The following is a 13,404-nucleotide window of genomic DNA, read 5'->3' on the forward strand; positions in this document are numbered from 1 at the left end:
GAGTACAACATGATGGGTTTGAGCCATAAGAACTTTCCTATGTGCACATGCAAACCCTAATGCTCGGATCTAGGTTTCTCTAATTGAACATGCATTGTATCCAAGACTTACAATTCTATATCTAGTGAATACAATAGAAACTTGACATATGAAATCAGATCTAGATGAATACCTTTGATTGCTTGCTTGAATCTTCTTGTTTTTGGAGCTTAGAGTCATAATTGTCACTCCTCTAATGGCTTACAAACACCAACTAGCAAGAGGTTGATTTGGAGAGAGAGGAGGGATGTAGAAATCGGCTCTAGGGTTCCCAAGGAAGCAAGGTGGCCGATTTCTCTAACCCATGGGGTTTATTTATACTGTGAGCTTCTAGGGTTTCAGCCAAAACCCTAATGGACAACTTAATCACCAAGCAGCCCATGGAACCTTCTGGATTAAGGCCCTTGGACGAAATCTTGATGGGATCCTCCCATAATTTCGTCCACCCCTTGCTCCATAGGGTTTCCTAGCCCAAAATACAACTATCACACATTTGACAGTTTAAGCCCCTTTATTCAATTAACCTCTTTTAGTCACCTAATTAATTCTTAATTAATCTATGACTAATATTAATCAAATAATATTATTATTTCTTTAATATATTATTCTCATAATATATTAATAATATCTCTTCTCTCTTCATAAATTACCCTGTCAAGTTGCTATGGTGAAGGTAACCCAAAAGGACCATGCACAACCGGGTCAAGTACTTACCAAATATAGTTACGGGCTTAGACAATAATCCAACAGTCTCCCACTTGGATAAGTCTAGTAACTATAAATGCAAGCACTATCCGATTAGCAATCGTAGCTCTCAAAGACGCTGTCAAACTCTGATCTTATCAGTAACCTGTCCTTCAGATAAGGAATCGTATAATCCTCTGTTCTAGATATCGTGCGGACAATTACATGGAACATTGTCATACTTATTGTCCAGCAATTGGTTTCTCGATCTCAGATTCATTTGACATAGAACTTAATTGAACACATCAATTCAGTCCTGACCGGGCCTGACACATAAGTCAAATCAAATCATCGAGGGGCCCTGATATCGCTTTTACCCTCTTAGGATAAAAGGAACAGATAAATTTCGACTTATATGCATTTACTATTTACTAATCAAATCATAGACAACAATGCGTTTTATAACATCAAGTTACTGATGCGTTTACGCATTATCAATGAACAACCAATTAGCAAACAACAAACCATATATCTAGGTTTTAAGACCATATGATATTACCATCTTGTGATCACTCGTGATAAATTCCATGAAGTGATTCCAGCAAGTGTGGGTTTATTCCAATGCTCAAATCAAGTTCATAACCACTCATGAACGTTGTAGCAAACCTTTGCTATGTCTAATACACTTTATACAATCTACACACCAATTCATGACAGTCTTCATCCATATCTACTTCCAACATATGAACGACTGTGGACCGTTTGAATAGTTTGATTATCATCAAATAATTCAATCATTCAGGAAGTCACAACATGCAAAATGAAACAATAGGTAAAAGATTAACATAAGACAGTAACATTACTAATAAATAATACTCCTTTATTTAATCATCAAATGTTAATAACAACTTATCTATTACACATTTCCAAACTATCTAATCTAAACTAATATCGTCCTTCAGCCCAATGCTCCTAGCGTGCTGCAAGTGCTTAACCCTGCTCAGTCCCTTCATAAGCGGATCTGCTGGGTTATCCTCTGACGATACCCTCTTCACTACGAGGAGTCCTTCTTCCACCCGATGTCGAATAAAGTGATATTTTCTGTCGATATGTCGAGATCTACCGTGATCTCTTGGTTCCTTGGTCAAGGCAACTGCTCCTTCATTATCACAGAAAATCTCCATAGGCTCCTTTATGGCTGGCACAACTCCAAGGTCTCCAATGAAGTTCTTTAACCATATTGCCTCCTTTGACGCTTCGCTTGCTGCAATGTACTCTGATTCGTACGTTGAATCAGCTTCGGTTTCCTGCTTGGAACTCTTCCAAGTTACTGCTCCTCCATTGAGGGTAAAGAACCAGCCCGACTGCGAACGATACTTGTCCCTGTCGGTCTGAAAACTGGCGTCACTATACCCTTGCACCTTTAAGTCATCACTCCCACCGAGGACTAGAAACCATTCCTTGGTCCTCCGAAGGTACTTAAGAATGTTCTTAACCGCGATCCAATGCGCTCTGCCAGGGTTCCCTTGATATCTGCTGACCATGCTCAAAGCGAAGGCCACATCAGGGCGAGTACAAGTCATAGCGTACATGATCGAGCCGACTGCGGAAGCGTAAGGTACTCGGCTCATCTCTGCTATCTCGACTTCAGTACTCGGACTCTGAGTCTTATTCAACTTGGCATTACTCTGGATTGGTAACTCCCCTTTCTTTGAATTCTCCATACTAAAACGTTTTAGTACCTTGTCCAAGTAAGTATTCTAACTAAGTCCTATTAGTCTCTTACTTATGTCTCTCACTATCCTTATTCCCAAAATATAGGAAGCCTCTCCGAGGTCCTTCATAGCGAAGCACTTCCCGAGCCATGACTTAACCTCCTGCAATGTCGGTATGTCATTTCCTATGAGTAGTATGTCATCGACATACAATACGAGAAAGCTTACTACACTCCCACTGGATTTGACATATACACACGATTCATCTTCGCTTCGCAGAAAACCAAACTCTTTGACCTTCTCGTCAAAACAAAGATTCCATCTGCGAGACGCTTGCTTAAGTCCATAAATGGACTTCTCAAGCTTACACACTCTATTGGGATGCTTCGCATTGACAAAACCCTCTGGCTGAGCCATGTAAACATCCTCAGCCAACTTCCCATTAAGGAAAGCGGTTTTGTCATCCATTTTCCATATTTCATAGTCATGAAATGCAGCAATGGCCAGCATCACCCTGATAGACTTTATCTTCGCAACTGGTGAGAAGGTTTCGTCGTAGTCAACTCTAAGAGTTTGAGTGAAACCCTTCGCAACCAATCGCGCCTTATAAGTGTGCACGTTTCCATCCACGTCAGTCTTCTTCTTGAAGATCCACTTGCACCCGACCCTCTTACGACCTGGTACATTGTCAACCAAATTCCAAACTTGGTTGTCATACATGGACTGAATCTCGCTGTCCATAGCCTCTTTCCATTTCGCAGACTTTGGGCCTGCCATGACTTCCTTATAGCTGTTAGGTTCGTCCATATTCACTAGTGTCCTATCACTAATGAACGTATCCCCTTCCATAGTAATATGAAAACCATAAAACTGGGGTGGAACACTAACCCTTTCGGAACGTCTAAGAGGTAAGGACTCGTCAATCGGTTCAACCGGAGTTTCCTCCTCGGGTTGAGCGCCAGTGTTAAAGGTTCCTTCATCGCTCGATTCTTGAAGCTCTTCAAGATCGATTTGCCTTCCACTATCTCCTTGGCTTATGAGTTCTCGTTCTCGGAAAACCCCTCTCCTCACAACGAAGACTACATTGTCACTCGGTCTATAGAAGAGATATCCAAAGGATTTCTGTGGGTAGCCGATGAAAATACATCGCTCACTACGAGGTTCGAGCTTGTCGTGAGTTTCTCATCTTACGAAAACCTCGCAACCCCAAACCTTGATATGTGCCAACGAGGGAGCCTTCCCTGTCCACATCTCGTGAGGTGTTTTGGCAACCTTCTTCGTAGGGACTAAGTTAAGGATATGGGCGGCAGTCTCTAAGGCATACCCCCAGAATGAGATAGGTAGTGAAGCAAGACTCATCATGGAATGAACCATGTCTAGCAAGGTTCGATTACGCCTCTCAGCTACACCATTCAATTGTGGTGTCCTAGGTGGCGTCAATTGTGAAACTATTCCACATTCCTTGAGGTAATCGTGGAATTCAAGACTTAGGTACTCTCCACCTCAATCAGATCGAAGCATCTTGATTTTCCTGCCCAACTGATTCTCCACTTCTTATTTAAACTCTTTGAACTTTTCAAAGGTTTCTGACTTGTGCTTGATCAAGTAGATATACCCATATCTGCTATAATCATCTGTGCAAGTCACATAGAAGCGATTCGCATCCCTTGTGGTGGATCTAAAGGGTCCACATACATCTGTATGTATGAGATCCAATAAACCCTCACCCCTCGCACAAGTGCCAGTGAAGGGTGACTTGGTCATCTTTCCAAGTAAACAAGACTCGCACACGTCATCGTCCCTAAGGTCGAATGACTCCAACACTCCATCCTTTTGGAGTTGGGCTATGCGTTTCTTATTGACATGTCCAAGACGACAATGCTACAACCATGCTTTATCCATACTATTGGAAGAATCCACACACAACACATCATTTCCTAAGTTGTCTACAACCATCACAGTTTCATATATTCCATTACAAGGCAATGCTTCAAAATATAAAACATTATTAAAATAAGCATAAATAGAACCCTTTTCATTATCAAATGAATATCTAAAACCTTGTTTATATAAACCATGAAATGAAATGATGTTTCTAGCCATATCTGGCGAATAGCAACAATTATTCAAATTTAAATCTAAACCATTACTAAGCACTAAGGAATAAACTCCAATCTTGGTCACAGGCGACGATCTTCTGTTTCCCATGATCAGATTCATCCTTCCACGCTCCACATCCCTATTTCTTTTTAGTCCCTGCAAATCAGAACATATGTGGAAACCACATCCTATATCAAGAACCCAAGAAGTAGCATGTGATAAACTATTAGATTTAATTGTGTAAATACCTGCGAAAGATGGATTGATCTTCCCATCCTTGATGGCCTGCAGATATTCTGGGCAGCTTCTCTTCCAATGCCCTATCTTGTGGCAATAGTGGCACTCTACCTCTTTAGGGTTTGAGTTGAGTTTAGCAGAACCAACTTTGGTTCCACTAGAAGAGGTGCCATCATGGGACTTTCCCTTGTGGTGGCCCCTCGAGGAGGCCTTCCTCTTCTTACCCTTCCCTTGCCCTATTGCCAAGACAGGGGCAGCAGCTGGAGTTGGAGGTGATGCAACAGATTTATCCTTGAGGTTGCTCTCAGCAGTCCTCAACAAGCCCTGAAGCTTGCTCAAGGAGACCTCTTCCTTATTCATGTGGTAGGTCATGCAGAACTGGCTATAGCAGGAAGGCAATGAATGAAGGATGATGTCAATTGCTAGCTCTTCATCGAAGTTCACATTCAACTTCAGCAGGCGATCAACATATCTCTGCATCTTTTGCAGATGGGCAGTAAGGGACTCTCCATTACCCATTTTGGTAGTGATCATTGAAGTGATGATCTCATACCTCTCTTGCCTAGCGCTCTGGTGGTAGCGTTCCAGCAGATCCTGATGCATCTTATAGGGGTACTTGTCCTCATAGTACTTTTGGAGCTCGACAGTCATACTCGCGAGCATGATGCAATGGACTTTCGTGGCATCACGCTCGTGGGCCTCGTAGACCGCGATCCCATCGGCGGTAGCAGTTTCGATATCAATCTCCTTTAGCTTCTCGTCAAGGACATATTCTTTGTCCTCGTAGCGAGTGACCATGTGAATGTTGTGGATCCAATTATTGAAATTGGTCCCATCGAAGATCACTTTCCCACACAAGTTCATGAGTGAGAATGAACCAGAGGAGTTTGACCCAGAAGCGTTGTTGTTTGCGTTCGACATCTAAAAAAGGAAAAAGAACAAAGTTGATTAGAAATGAATTTCCCCAATTAATCACCCAAATGAGAAATTAGGGTTAGGAACCAACAACATTATTTACAAATTAGAAAAGGGATGTCGTAATCTAACAAGTAAATAATTTGAAGGCAAGTGAATGTCGATTCACTAATTCTCCACCATGAAAAACGAAAAAGGAAATTAGGTTTTAAATGTATTGAAAACTCCTAGATACTTTGAGATTCATTGAACCTTTCAATGACATGTTTAAATCTCGATATGCCCCTCAAGTTTGTGACTGGGATGCCGAGGATCACAAAGTGGGTGTGAATAACCATGCAAATGTACATGGTGCCCTTATTGTTACAGTCACCTATTCAATGTGCCGGTTAGCCACACACGCTCCATCGAACTATGACAAACAATGAGTCACCCTTTGCCACCTTTGCTTAGAACCCAATTAATGTGCCGGTTAACCACACACGCTCCATTAATGTCTTAGCAAGCGTACAAAGTGTAATTTCATGGAATTGCATCAAATTCACTTTTGCCTAAAGTAACTAAGATTGGGAATTTTGTAAAAACATTTAGTTGCTTTATATAGATTCATTATACTTTTAATGAGGAAACGTTTGCCCGATCCTACCCGTTCGGCTAGCGACCCTCCACCAATCAAGGAAGCGGTGGGTGAGAATGGACACCCATTAAACGGCCATTTTATAGGCCATAACCTTATACCCCCCTTATAGATCGGCTTCGTGAATGAGGCCTACTAACGGTAAGACTAGCATTTAAGTTATATATATATATATATATATATATATATATATATATATATATATATATATATATATATATATATATATATATATATATTAATCTTATAATATTATAAGTATAAGGTTGAATTTTAAAACTTGTAAAATTCTAAGGTTTGAAATTTAAATAAATCAAATTAAACTTTTAATCACAAAACATAAATTTCAAAACTTGAGGACAAGTTTTGAACTTTTCAAAACATAAAGGATCAAATAGCAAATAATATAAATTAACAAATTAATTTAATGATTATCTAAATTTGACCTAGTCAATATTACTTGCAAGATAATTCACCAATTAAGTCAAATAATCAATTATTATCAAATAAGGAAATTATTATTTAAACAAATGATAACTATCTTTTGTTTTGTCAAGGAAATAGTCAAATATATGATAAAATTTGGATTTTATGGTCCCAAAACGATTTAGGCAAGTATCCTCAAGAAAAACAGCAAGAAATCCCGAAAATCACTCTGACAGACGCTCCGACTCGTCGAGTCCCATTATGGACTCGTCGAGTTCATGCTACTCGTCGAGTCCACAATGGGACTCGCCGAGTCTGTCAGTCAGGGGCACAAAAAAATGATTTTTCATGGCAAGAACAATCAAATAATGCATCAATTCAATAGAAATCAATCTAAGCTCTGATACCACTGATGGGTTTGAGCCATAAGAACTTTCCTATGTGCACATGCAAACCCTAATGCTTGGATCTAGGTTTCTCTAATTGAACATGCATTGTATCCAAGACTTACAATTCTAGATGTAGTGAATACAATAGAAACTTGACATATGAAATCAGATCTAGATGAATACCTTTGATTGCTTGCTTGAATCTTCTTGTTCTTGGAGCTTAGAGTCACAATTGTCACTCCTCTAATGGCTTACAAACACCAACTAGCAAGAGGTTGATTTGGAGAGAGAGGAGGGATGTAGAAATCGGCTCTAGGGTTCCCAAGGAAGCAAGGTGGCCGATTTCTCTAACCCATGGGGTTTATTTATACTGTGAGCTTCTAGGGTTTCAGCCAAAACCCTAATGGACAACTTAATCACCAAGCAGCCCATGGAACCTTCTGGATTAAGGCCCTTGGATGAAATCTTGATGGGATCCTTCCATAATTTCGTCCACCCCTTGCTCCATAGGGTTTCCTAGCCCAAAATACAACTATCACACATTTGACAGTTTAAGCCCCTTTATTCAATTAACCTCTTTTAGTCAACTAATTAATTCTTAATTAATCTATGACTAATATTAATCAAATAATATTATTATTTCTTTAATATATTATTCTCATAATATATTAATAATATCTCTTCTCTCTTCATAAATCACCCTGTCAAGTTGCTATGGTGAAGGCAACCCAAAAGGACCATGCACAACCGGGTCAAGTACTTACCAAATATAGTTACGGGCTTAGACAATAATCCAACACAACATACCATCCCCAAATCAATAGCCAAAGTGAACTAAAAATTTAGAATGTGGAATATATGTTGAGGGAATGTGCTATTAGTTTTAGTTGTAGATGAGATGGGTATTTTCCACTTGTAGAGTTTGTTTATAATTGTAGTTTCCATTTGAGTACTGGAATTCCCCCGTATGAAGCATTGTGTGACAACCCGATAATTTTATTCTAGTAAAATTTTTCTTTGGTCAAACTCATTCCTTCCAAGATTCTAGAAATTTGACAAATTATAAGTATTGAAGCCTAGTTAAATAAGTGTATTATAGTTTGGAAGAGAAAAGCAAATGGAATTAAGAAGCTTTGCATGGCTGCAAACAACTTCGGACCGTGAACCCTCGGTTTACGACCGTAAATGAGGCTTCGGCCGTAAACGAAGCTCTGACCGTAAACGAAGCTCTGACCGTAAACGAGGCTTTGGCCGTAAACAACTTGCCGACTTCGGACCGTAAACTCTTTGGCCGTAAACCCTCGCACATATATATATATATATATATATATATATATATATATATATATATATATATATATATATATATATATATAAGATTTCCTTCATTATTCACCTTTTCTCACACTTTCGCCTCAAGAAATCCAATTCTCTCTCAACTATCATCCGATTTCTCATCCTAGATCTTCAAGATTGTAAGTGTTATTCCCTTGAATTGTTGATTCCTTTCACTATCTAGTAAAGATCATTGATTTCATCCATGAAATCACTTCATTTTGGTAGATCTTCAAGTGTTCTTCTTTTTCACCAAGAACACCTACTAGTACTTTGGGCCGAAATCAACCCTTTTTGCTTCCATATTGTAAGCATCTTTTACCTATACATGTTATCTAGTAGAAGCTCCTGATTTGCATCCTTGAAATCAACCAATTTCCAAAAACAATGAGAGTTTACGGCCAGGAGCATCTCCCTTGGCCGTAAACCCTTTTTAAGACTACTAGTTTGGCCATAAACTCTTCTTAAGGCTAGAAATGGATGTAGAACACTTCCTTGATGCTTGAAAGACCTTAAAAACACCCTTTGGCATAAGACTTCATGAGTTTACGACCGTAAACACATAGGGCCGTAAACCCTATGGCCGTAAACACATAAGGCTGTGAACACCATGGCCGTACACTCCCTATAGTGACCGTACACTCCCCTTTGATGAATCACATGTGATTCTAACACTTGGTCCAAGTGTTTCTTAGTCCCTAAAGGTGTTTCCTTGCGTGTAGTTGCTTCTAAACCCTATATTCATACCAATATATGCCATTATATGTCGTTTAGGATTTGTTTGTGTCTCGGGACTTCATTCGTGGAACTTCTCATCCTTACGCGAAGCTGTAATAGAATCACCCACATAAGGTGAGTTCATACCCCTATAATCGTTATTTTAAATGTTTTAAATGCTTTTAAGGGGGGAATACAAGTAGAACACAATGATAATTGTGTAAATGTTTTGTGATAAACATCATTTTAAGGATTACTTATGTGTTATTAAGTGATCAATTCATTGCAAAAACTCTTTTAAAAGTTATGTTACTTTATGGTTTATAAAACTCCGTTTTTAAAGTGAAATCATAATTTAGTAGATAAATGAGTCTTTATTTCAAGGTAGTAACAATTCAAACAAACATACTAGTAAACTATAATAGGTATAGTTTAGGGATTCAGTTCATATTATAACTAGTACAGAGAGTTCATACTATAACTAATACAGAGTTCATACTATAACTAGTACAGAGAGTTCATACTATAACTATAACAGAAAGAACATGCTACAACTATAACAGAAGGAACATACTATAACTACAACAGAAGGAACATACTATAACTATAACATAATGAACATGCTACAGAAGAAACATACTATAACTATAACAGAAGAACAAATCATGAAATTACTCAGGAATACCGTATTTGCATAAACCAAAGTATGAATACCACGCACATGGGTTAGCAAACACGAGGTACAACGTCATACCGGGTTTCAATAACAACGGTACAAATACAACGTACCAGGGTTAGCCAACTTGAAGAATGACACTTACATCAATCCGCGTTTCAATAATAAAGGTACGAATACCACGTATCAAGGTTAACAAACTCGAAGTATGATACAAGAAACACATAAACATATGTAAAATTCAAGTTAACAAACATGAAGTAATAACATATTATTCCGGGTTTGCACAAACAAAGGTACAAATACAATGTACCAGGGTTAGCAAACACGAGGTACAACGTCATACCGGGTTTCAATAACAACGGTACAAATACAACGTACCAGGGTTAGCAAACTTGAAGAATGACACTTACATCATACCGCATTTCAATAACAAAGGTACGAATACCACGTACCAAGGTTAGCAAACACAATGTATGATACAGGAAAATCATTAAACATAAGTAAAATGTGAAACATAAACATTCAGTTAGAAGGTGACTTATAATGCTAACTTTATGATTTCTCGGTAGATACATCAAGAATATATATTAATTGAGTCCAACAGATAGTAGAATGTGTGCTTTCCGCTTCATTCCATGTTCCTTGTTTGGTTGTGGGTTTAGAGCAGATGCACTCAGTCTACTATCTATTCGATCTTGACTATATATATATTTCGTATACACCAAGTAATCATAAGGAGTACCAGGTATAGGTCAGGTCATAGTATACAAATTCAATACATCATTTTCTAGTACAAAAACATATTTTCAGATAGAACATTGAGTAAACTAAACTAGAAACTTAATAGTGAAAGGTTTAATCCATTCTATTAAACCAATATAACTTAAAGGACCTTAAGTGGTTAATTCTATAATACTTAAGTTTACACATCAGGGTTATATATATGTAAAATCCGACAGATATTTAGATGTGTGTTTTCCGCCTTATTTCCTGTTCCTTGTTTGGTTGTGGGCTTAGGGCAGATTCACACAATTAACTACCTGTTCGATATTAGATTATATATAACTAGTGTAAACTAAGTGATTATAGAAGGAACTATTGTGATTACTATTTTTACTAAAAGAACTATTACAATTAACTCCGTGAGTATCAAAAGAATGCACCAGAGTTATATACAATGAAGATCTAACAAACAATGGGATGTGTGACTTCCGCCTCATTCCCTGTTCCTTGTTTGGTTGTGAGCTTAGGGCAGATTCACACAATCGATTGTTTGTTTGATCTGTATTCTATATAACTTATATTCATTTAGTACTCATAGAAAGGATTATAGAGTCATTTATACTTATCTTAAATAACATCAGAAGGTAAAAGACCTTCTGAGGAACAGGCGAACTTTTCTAAAAAGAGCTTTCAACTTACTAATACATCACTTAAATACTTATGAACTCACCAGCTTAAATGCTGATCTACTCTCTTTCAAAATAACTTGTATTCTCAGGTAACTAGTAGACAGGTACACGTGCTGGGATTAAGAAGATGGAGCATAGTAGCTTCATGTCTTGTTTTGTCATTTACTTGTGTAATCTATCTTATGTGAAACACATACTTTGTAAACATTTTCTTTCTAATGAAATGGTTGTTTATTACTTTGATTACTATGATGCATGTCTTGTGATACTAAACATGACGTCCTCCGCCCCCGAACGTTTCCGCCATTCCGGTTTGGGGGTGTGACACATTGTATGGGAAAAAGTGTAGAACACCCTTATGTTGGCTTGAAGTGGATGAGAAGAAGTTTATGGGACCGAAATTGGTGAGAATTACCAATGAAAATATTAAGGCGGTCCACGCTCACATAAAAGTGGCACAAGATCACCAAAGGAGTTACGCGGATTTGAAGAAGCGACCTTTTGAGACGAATCCCAATGATTTGGTCATGTTGAAGATATCACCATGGAAAGGGTGATTATTTTTCAAAAAAGTAAAGTTGAGTCTAAGGTACATTGGCCCGTTCAAAATTTTAGAGAAGATTAGGACTCAAGATTTCAAGTTAGATTTACCTTCGGAATTTAGCGGGATTCATGACGTGTTTCATGTGTGTTACTTGAAGAAATTTGTGAAAAAAGAGGAGGAAATCATCCCTTTAGATGATGTAAGGGTATAAGCTTCGAATCGGTAGGTTAAAGAACCATAAGCCATAAATGGATCCCAAACAAGGACATTAAGGGACAAAAAGATCGAGCTTGTTTTGGTCAAATGGAAGCTTTCGTTAGGACCAGACCAAACTTGGGAGATGGAGGAAGAGATGAAGAAAAGATACCATCATTTGGAATTTGTAGGATTCTGAGGATGAAATCTTTTTAAGGGAGGGAGACTGTAATAAGCTAGATTTTTTAGCATATTAGAATTGTAAAATGTTCTTTTGTGATAAAGGGCATTTTGGTCCATTTGGTAACATTTGGATTTACGAATGATATTAGATGTATTTTATGTGCTTATTATATGTTTAAAAGTTAAGAGAATACGTTATATTGATTTGAGAATGGATTGGAATTGATAGATATAAGTTTGTGTATGAAATGAATTGAAAATGAATGGAAATGATAATTCTAGCTCCACCACGGTGTGGTGAGAGGCTTGCCGCGATGTGGTGGCTGAGGCGGTGATTTGGGTGAGTTTTCGTCGTAAGATGTAGACAACGTACTTTGCACCACGACGTGGTCTATGGGTACCACGACGTGGTGGCAAAAGTACATTGCTATGGAGAAAAGGTCTCCACGACACGGAGAAGGTCCAACCGCGGGTTCTTTAACCGCACCACAACGCTGTGAGGGTAAGACTACGACGCGGTTTCAAGGCACATTAAATGATCAATTATGGCTCATTTTCTCTCAAATACACACCCAATCCCTCTAGAGCAAAGCTCCAACGATTTTAACCTTGAGGAAGATACAAGAAGCGATCAAGATTGCTTGAGGCAAGGATTAAGCATCTAAAGCTCCTAAGGTAGTCATATTCTCAATTTTCTAGTTTTTTAGAGCTTTAATGATGATTTGTGAGTTTGAGCTTGATCTGCAAGATTTGCCATGTTTAGCTTGTTATTGATGTATAATCAAATGTTTGGAAGCTTAATACATGGTTTTTACGGAGGTTCAACGGTTAAATCCATGTTTTGATTGTTAGGGTTTGAAACCCTAGAAATGGAAAATAATGAAATGGTGTCTATGTGATATGATCTTGTTAGATTAAGTGTATAAAAGCTTGATTGGAGAATTTTAGCAAGTATATGAACAAAGGATTGTCAAGTTGGAGTTTTACCCAAAATATGAGTTTTTGGCTAAAATCTCTATTAAATTCTTAATGGTTTAAGACATATGTAAAGGGCTTAATGGATGTGAATGGCATCAGGTTGTGGCAAGGAAGAAGTTAGAGTCCTCCAATAGAAGATTTGGAGAAGTTGGAAGTAGGTTGTTATTCTGCTACAGAAGGTGAGTTATACTATCCTTTAGAGTATGATATTGTTAAATA

Source organism: Lactuca virosa, chromosome 3 (assembly GCF_052849685.1).
Source record: "Lactuca virosa cultivar CGN04683 chromosome 3, Lactuca_virosa_CGN04683_v6, whole genome shotgun sequence".
In the NCBI taxonomy this organism is placed as follows: domain Eukaryota; kingdom Viridiplantae; phylum Streptophyta; class Magnoliopsida; order Asterales; family Asteraceae; genus Lactuca; species Lactuca virosa.